Source organism: Lepus europaeus, chromosome X (assembly GCF_033115175.1).
Source record: "Lepus europaeus isolate LE1 chromosome X, mLepTim1.pri, whole genome shotgun sequence".
NCBI classification, from domain to species: Eukaryota; Metazoa; Chordata; class Mammalia; order Lagomorpha; family Leporidae; genus Lepus; species Lepus europaeus.
In genome coordinates, this window is record NC_084850.1 from 53992921 (window position 1) to 54002265 (window position 9345).

Below are 9345 nucleotides of genomic sequence, written 5' to 3' on the forward strand. Positions count from 1 at the left end.
AACTTTTATTTAATGAATATAAATTTCCAAAGTACAGCTTATGGGTTACAATGGCTTCCCCCTCCCAAAACTTCCCTCCCACCCACAACCCTCCCCTTTCCCGCTCCCTCTCCCCTTCCAATCACATCATGATTCATTTTCAATTCTCTTTATATACAGAAAATCAGTTTAGTATATATTAGGTAATGATTTCAACAGTTTGCCCCCATATAGATCTTTTTTAAAAGATGATAGAGTGAAAGGCACTCTATCATCTTTTTAAAAAGATTTTATTTATTTATCTGAGAGGTAGGGTTACAGAAAGAGAAAAGGAGAGATAGAGATAAGTCTTCCATCTGCTGGTTCACTCCCCAAATGGTGCAATGACTGGAGCTGAGCCAATCCAAAACTAAGAGCCAGGAGCTTCCTCCAGGTCTCCCATGTAGGTGCAGGGGCCCAAGCACTTGGGCCACCTTTTACTGCTTTCCCAGGCCATAGCAGAGAGCTAGATTGGATGAGGAGTATCCAGGAATAGAACGGGCGCCCATATTGGATTCTGGCACTGCTGGTGAAGGCTTTGCTCACTATGCAACAGCGCTGGCCCCTGCTGCACTTCTGATTCCATTCTCTGCTAATGGCCTGGGAAAGTAGCAGAACATGGCCCAAGTTATTGGGCCCCTGTACCCACGTGGGAGACCTGGAAGAAGCTTCTGGGTCTTGACTTCAGATCGGCCCAGCTCTGGGAGTTGTGGCCACTTGGGGAGAGAATCAGTGGATAGAAGATATCACTCTCTGTCTCTGTCTATGGTCTCTGTCTCTGTCTCTGTCTCTCTCTCTCTCTGTCTCTCTCTCTTTCTCTCTCTGCCTTTCAAATAAATAAATAAATAAATAAATCTTTTTTTAAAAAATGACTTAGAATAATTTAAAATATAGCCCTAGAAATAAATAAGGTTTGGAAGCTATTTTCAATTTCCTCTCTCTCTTTTTAAAGATTTAGTTACTTTGAAAGGTAGAGTTACAGAGGCAGAGAGAGAAAGGGTTCTTCCATCCACCAGTTCCTTCCCCAGATGGCCACAATGGCCGGAGCTGCACCAATCTGAAGCCAGGAACCAGAAGCTTCTTCCTGGTCTCCCATGCAGGTGCAGGAGCCCAAGGACTTGGGCCATCTTTTACTGTTTTCCCAGGCCATAGCAGAGAGCTGAATTTGAAGTGGAGCAGCTAGGACATGAACTGGAGCCTATATGGGACGCTGGCACTGCAGGCAGCAGCTTTACCAGCTATGCCATAGCATCAGCCCTTTCAATTTCCTCCTAAATCTAGAAAGAGAAAAACTCTGAACTGATAGGAAACTCTAATCCTAATGATTTGAACAATCCAAAAGTGATAAACAGAGCAGGCAATTGGTGCATCTGTTAAGACACTGCTTGGGGGGCCAGCACTGTGGCATGGTGGGCAAAGCTGCTGCCTGCAGTGCTGGCATCCCATATGGGCACCAGTTCGAGTCCTGGCTGCCCCACTTCCAATTCAGCTCTCTGCTATGCCATGGGAGAGCAGTGGAGGATAGTCCAAGTCCTTGGGCCCCTGCACCTGTGTGGGAGACCCAGAGGAAGCTCCTGGCTCCCAGCTTCAGATCAGAAAAGCTCCAGCTGTTGCAGCCAATTGGGGAGTGAACCGCCAGACAGAATACCTCTCTCTTTCTCTGTGTAACTCTGCCTTTCAAATAAATAATAAATCTTTTTTTTAAAAGACACTGCTTAGGAATCCTACATTCCGTATTTGTGTGCCTGCTTAGAGTCTCAGCTATTGTGCTTTATTTTAGCTTCTGTATAATGCAGACTCTGGGAGGTAGCAGATGATGGCTTTGATGCTTGTGTTCCTGCCACACCAATTTGGAAGGCCCAGATTGGATTTAGGGCTCCTGGTTTTGATTTGACCCGGTTGTTGTGGGCACATGGGGAGTGAGCCAGTGGCTGAAGAACCTCTCTCCCCCTCTCTCTCTGTGTGTCCCTGAAAGAAAAAATAAACATATTTTTAAAAATGATAAGCATTAGTTTTTCCTTTGTATAAGATAACTAGGAGAAGAGTTTAGGATTTTTCTGTCCATTCTGGAGCTCCAATGAGCTGAACAGGAAGAATTGAGCCAAGAAAGGATAGGAAGTAATACCTACATCACCATGAGGAAGAGAATTTTTAACATCACTCTGGATTTTTAATTTTTCTTAAGGAGCATTTCTTTCAAATAGCACTATCATTAATTTATCCCAATGCCTTACTCGTTGGTGAGCAGTTGAAAGTACAGACATAGATGAGGTAGAAAGCAGAAAAGATATTCAAGGTGAACCCTGAGGAGAGTTTGCATGCCTAATGATCAAGAATTATCCAGAAATCTTGTGTGTAGGGGAGATTGGCTCCCACCAGGCTGAAGTCAATTATCCAGATGTTGTGGCTGGACTGAATGATGTGGGAGGGTTTGTTCTGCAGGAAATGAGCTTAATGAATTTTTTTCCAACATGTGGTACATTGAGTACATATTCCTCTTAGGATTTTATTTTTACAACAAAACCAAAAAGAAGTATGAGTCTATGCTTTTTTATCCTGCAAATTAGCATTTACTTTGGATGTGCTTTGAATAAGTGAAACATGAACTAAAATATTATTTACAAGGAAACTCCTCTGAAAGAACCCCCTCTAAGACCATTCCTGGTTGCCATAGGGCTTTGAATATGTAACCTGAGGTTTTTCTGGGTATTATTTTATATTTAAACCAACTAAAATCTCAATTTAAAGTGGAAGGTTAAAAAAATAGAAAACCACTAATAAATAATGCTGGCTACATAAGTGAGTATATAAATGGGTTGAGGGGATGCAGAAGTACACGGAAGTAGGCTGGGATGGTGTAACTTTGTTATATTTTTTTTTGAAGACTGAGAACATTTGAAGCTGCTATATTCAATAGAATGTTCTGGGATGGGTATTTGATGCAACAGTTAAGACCCTGCTTGGGGCACCTGCATCCCATATAAGAGTGCCTGGGTTCAGCTTCTGATTCTAGCTTCCCGATAATATGCAACATGGAAGGCAGCAGGTTATGACTCAAGTGCTTGGGTCCCAGCCACCCATGTAAGAGACCTGGGTTGAGTTCCAGGTTCCTGGCTTTGGTCTAGCCTAGCCCTGGATGATGAATCTGGGGACTGAATAAGTGTAGTTGGAATATTTCTCTCTCTCTCTCTCTCTCTCTGTGTGTGTGTGTGTGTGTGTCCCTCTCAAATTAATTAATTAATTTAAAAAATGGAATATTCCACATAGACATCTACATCTGTGAGAATTTCACACATTTTATGAAATGAGACATCATTTGTTTATTGAAGGCAGAAGCATTTTTGGTCATCATTTTCCCTTATAATAAAATTCTCGCCCTTTGTAATTTCCACAGTGATGGAGAAAAATATATGAATTATGTTGTCTGATTTCTCTCATGGGTAGACACCATGTTTTCTAGCATTAATCCCACTGAAGGCTTGGTCAGAGCAGGGGAGATGGTATAAACAATGCTGGTGAATGCAGAAGGAAGATAACTTCATAATTGATTCAGCCTCTTTACTTGTCTTGATATTATATTCAAAGCTTATCCACTGGTACTTGTCATACATCTAGTTGTAGCAGTGGTTCCATAATTCAACTACTAAATTACTTTGCCACCACGGTCTCCTCTATCATGGGTAAACTGCCTCCTTAAAGGTGGAAAGATTTTTTTTAGGTTATTATTCATTCTTTTATTTTTTTGGACTTTAAAAAATTTTTAAGGTATACAAATTTCATATATTCAGATTTAGGAACATAGTTATACTTCCCACCCTATCCTCCAGCCCACCTACACCACCCGCCCTCCTCCTTCCTTTCTTATTCTCTCTTTTAATTTTTACCATGATTTATTTTAAACTTATTTTATACTAATACATTAAAACTATAATAAGTAAAAATTCAACAAATAGTAAGAGGGGAAAAAAACTTTGTTTCTCAACAGTAGAGATGAGGGCTGTAAACAATCATTGAATCTCAAGACGTCAATTTCACTCTTATACATTACATTACTTTGGTACTCTACTAGCTAGCACAGATCAGGGAAAACATGTGATATTTATCTTTTGGGGACTGGCTTATTTTTTTAACTTTTATTTAATAAATACAAATTTCCAAAGTACAGCTTATGGATTACAATGGCTTTCCCCCCCATAACTTCCCTCCACCCGCAACCCTCCCATCTCCCGCTCCCTCTCCCAACCCATTCACATCAAGATTCATTTTCAATTATCTTTATACACAGAAAATCAATTTAGTATGTACTTAATAAAAATTTCAACAGTTTGCACCCACACAGAAACACAAAGTGTAAAGTACTGTTTGAGTACAAGTTATAGCATTAATTCACATAGTACAACACATTAAGGACAGAGATCCTACATGAGGAGTAAGTGCACAGTGACTCCTGTTGTTGATTTAACAACTGACACTCTTGTTTATGGAGTACTCAGTAATCACCCTAGGCTCTTGTCATGAGTTGCCAAGACTATGGAAACCTTCTGAGTTCACCATCTCTGATCTTATTTAGATAAGGTCATAGTCAAAGTGGAAGTTCTCTCCTCCTTTCGGAGAAAGGTACCTCCTTCCTTGATGGCCCATCCTTTCCTCTGGGATCTCATTCACAGAGATATTTCATTTAGGTCATTTTTTTTTGCCAGAGTGTCTTGGCTTTCCATGCCTGAAATCCTCCTATGGGCTTTTTAGCCAGATCCAAATGCCTTAAGGGCTGATTTTGAGGCCAGAGTTCTGTTGAGGACATCTGCCATTCTATGAGTCTGCTGTGTATCCCACTTCCCATGTTGGATTGTTCTCTCCTTTTTAATTCTATCAGTTAGTATTAGCAGTCACTAGTCTTGTTTATGCGATCCCTTTGACTCTTAGACCTATCAGTATGATCAGTGGTGAAATGAAACTGATCACTTTGACTAGTGAGATGGTACTGGTACATGCCACCTTGATGGGATTAAATTGGAATCCCCTGGAATGTTTATAACTCTACCGTTAGGGGTAAGTCTGATTGAGCATGTGCCGAACTGTACATCAACTCCCTCTCTTATTCCCACTCATATTTAACGTGGATCGCTTTTCAGTTAAACACCTCAGAATAATTGTGTGTTAATTACAGAGTTCAACCAATAGTATTAAGTGGAACAAAAAATACTAAAAGGGATAAAGTATTAAAGTTGTTCATCAACATTCAGGGCAAGGACTGATTGAGTCACTGTTTCTCACAGTGTCCATTTCACTTCAATAGGTTTCCCCTTTGGTGCTCAGTTAGTTGTCACCGATCAGGGAGAACATATGATATTTGTCCCTTTGGGACTGGCTTATTTCACTCAGCATAATGTTTTCCAGATTCCTCCATTTTGTTGCAAATGACCAGATTTCATTGCTTTTGACTGCTGTATAGTATTCTATAGAATACATGTCCCATAATTTCTTTATGCAGTCCACTGTTGATGGGCATTTAGGTTGATTCCAGGTCTTAGCTATTGTGAATTGAGCTGCAATAAACGTTAAGGTGCAGACAGCTCTTTTGTTTGCCAATTATTTAATTTCCTTTGGGTAAATTCCAAAGAGTGGGATGGCTGGGTTGTATGGTAGGGTTATGTTCAGGTTTCTGAGGAATCTCCAGACTGACTTCCATACTGGCTTTACCAGTTTACATTCCCACCAACAGTGGGTTAGTGTCCCTTTTTCCCCATGTCCTCACCAGCATCTGTTGTTGGTAATTTTCTGTATGTAAGCCATTCTAACCGGGGTGAGTTGAAACCTCATTGTGGTTTTGATTTGCATTTCCCTGATGGCTAGTGATCCGGAACATTTTTTCATGTGTCTGTTGGCCATTTGGATTTCCTCTTTTGAAAAATGTCTGTTGAGGTCATTGGCCCATCTCTTAAATGGGTTGTTTGTTTTGTTCTTATGGAATTTCTTGATCTCTTTGTAGATTCTTGTTATTAACCCTTTATCTGTTGTATAATTTGCAAACAATTTTCCTGTTAATGTCGGTTGCTTCTTCACTTTCCTATTTCTTTTGCAGTACAGAAACTTCTCAATTTGAGGCAATCCCAAATGTTAATTTTGGCTTTCACTGCCTGTGCCTCTGGGGTCTTTTCCAAGCAATCTTTGCCTGTGCCTATATCTTGTAGGGTTTCTCTGATGTTCTCTAATAATTTGATGGTGTCAGGTCGTAGATTTAGGTCTTTAATCCATGTTGAGTGGATTTTTCTGTAAGGTATAAGGTAGCGGTCTTACTTCATGCTTCTGCACGTGGAAATCCAGTTTTCCCAACACCATTTGTTGAAGAGGCTGTCCTTACTCCTGGAATTGGCTTTAGATCCCTGATTAAATATAAGGTAGCTGTAGATGTTTGGATTGATTTCTGGTGTTTCTATTCTGTTCCAAAGGTCTATCCATCTGTTTCTGTACCAGTACCATGCTGTTTTGATAACAACTGCCCTGTAGTATGTCCTGAAATCTGGTATTGTGATGCCTCCGCCTTTGTTTTTGTTGTACAAGATTGTGTTGGCTATTCGAGGTCTTCTGTGTCTCCATATGAATTTCAGCATCATTTTTTCCAGATCTGAGAAGAATGTTTTTGGTATTATTGTTGGTATTGCATTGAATCTGTAAATTATTTTTGGGAGAATGGACATTTTGATGATATTGATTCTTCTAATCCATGAGCATGGAAGATTTTCCATTTTTTGATATCCTCTTCTCTTTAAGATTTTGTAATTCTCATTGTAGTGATCTTTGACATCCTTGGTTAAGTTTATTCCAAGGTATTTGATTGTTTTTGTAGCTATTGTGAATGAGATTGTTATTAGCAGTTCTTTCTCAGCCATGGCATTGCCCGTGTATACAAAGGCTGTTGATTTTTGTGCATTGATTTTATATCCTGTTACTTTGCCAAACTCTTCTATGAGTTCCAATAGTCTCTTAGTAAAGTTCTTTGGATCCCCTAAATAAAGAACCATATCATCTCCAAAGAGGGATAGTTTGACTTCTTCCTTCCCAATTTCTATCCCTTTAATTTTTTTTTCTTGCCTAATAGCTCTGGCTAAAACTTCCAGGACTATGTTGAATAGCAGTGGTGAGAGTGGGCATCCCTGTCTGGTACCAGATCTCAGTGGAAATGCTTCCAACTTTTCCCCAACAATAGAATGCTGCCCATGGATTTTTCATTAATTGCTTTGATTGTATTGAGGAATGTTCCTTCTATACCCAATTTCCTTAGAGTTTTCATTATGAAAAGGTGTTGTATTTTATCAAATGCTTTCTCTGCATCTATTGAGATAATCATATGTTTTTTTTTTCTGCAGTTTGTTAATGTGGTATATCACATTGATTGATTTGTGAAAGCTGAACCATCCCTGCATACCGGGGATAAATCCCACTTGGTCTGGGTAGATGATCTCTCTGGTGTGTTGTTGCATTCTACTGGCCAGAATTTCATTGAGGATTTTTGCGTCTACGTTCATTAGGGAAATTGGTCTGTAATTCTTTTTTAATGCTGCCTCTTTTTCACGTTTAGGAATTAAGGTGATGCTGGCTTCATAGAAAGAATTTGGGAGGATTCCCTCTTTTTCAATTGTTCTGAATAGTTTGAGAAAAATTGGAGTTAGTTCTTCTTTAAATGTTTGGTAGAATTCAGCAGTGAATCCATCCCATCCTGGGCTTTTCTTTGTTGGGAGGTCCTTTATTAGTTATTCAAAAATTTCAGTCTCAGTTATGGGTCTGTTTAGGTTTTCTGTGTCTTCATGGTTCAATTTAGGTAGGTTCATGTGTCCAGGAATCTATCCATTTCAGATAGATTTCCCTGTTTGCTGGCATACATCTCTTTGTAGTAATTTCTGATGACTCTTCTTATTTCTGTTTTGTCTGTTGTTATATTCCATTTTTCATCTCTGATTTTATTGATATGGGTCTTTTCTTTTTTTTTAGTTAGTTGGGCCAATGGTGTGTCAATTTTGTTTACTTTTCAAAAAGAATAACTCTTCATTTGGCTGATCTTTTGTAATGTTTCTTTGGATTCAATTCTGTTGATTTCTTCTATAATTTTAATTATTTTTCTTCTCCTACTAGTTTTGGGTCTGCTTTGCTGCAGTTTTTCTAGATCCATGATATGCGTTGATAGTTCGTTTATTTGGTGCCTTTCCAATTTCTTGATTTAGGCACCTATTGCTATAAACTTTCCTCTTAACACTGCTTTTGCTGTATCCCATAAGATTTGATATGTTGTGTTGTTATCCTCATTTACTTCCAGAAAGTTTTTGATTTCTCTTTTGATTTCTTCTATGACCCTCTGTTCATTCATGAGCATGTTGTTCAATCTCCATGTGTTTGTATATGCTCTAGAGTCCTTAGTTGCTAATTTCCAGCTTTATCCCATGGTGGTCTGAGAAAATGCATGGTATGATTTCTATTCTTTTGAATTTTCTGAGACTTGCTTTATGGTCCAATATGTGGTCAATCCTACAGTAGGTTCCATGTGTTGCTGAGAAGAATGTGAATTCTTTATGTTTAGGATGAAAAGTTCTGTAGATATCTGTTAGGTCCAATTGGTCTATTATGTCGATTAAATTTGCTGTTTCCTTGTTGATCTTCTGTCTGCTTGATTTCTCTATTGCTGAAAGGGAAGTATTGAAGTCCCCCATACTATTGTATTGGGGTCTAAGTCGCCCTTTAAGTTCCTTAACATATCTTTTAAATAAACCGGTGCCCTGTAATTAGGTGCATATACGTTTATAATAGTTACATCTTCCTGTTGAATTGATCCCTTAATCATTAAATAGTGCCCCTCTTAACAGCTTTTGTGTTAAAGTTTATTTTGTCTGCTATTAAGACGGCTATGCCAGCTCTTTTTTGGTTTCTGTTGGCATGGGATATCTTTTTCCAACCTTTCACTTTCAGTCTGCATGCACCTTTGTTTTTAATGCATTCAGCTAGTCTGTGTCATTTAACTGGAGAGTTGAGGCCATTTCCATTCAATGTGACTATTGATAAATAGTGACTTTGCCCTGCCATTTTTCTAAAGATATTTCTAACATATGCTTTGAACTTCCTGTGATTTTTTTTAACTTTTATTTAATGAATATAAATTTCCAGTGTACAGCTTATGGATTACAATGGTTTCCCCCTCCCATAACTTCCCTCCCACCCGCAACCCTCCCCTCTCCTGCTCCCTCTCCCCTTCCATTTGCATCAAGATTCATTTTCAATTCTCTTTATATACAGAAGATCAATTTAGTATAAAGATTTCAACAGTTTGCACCCACATAG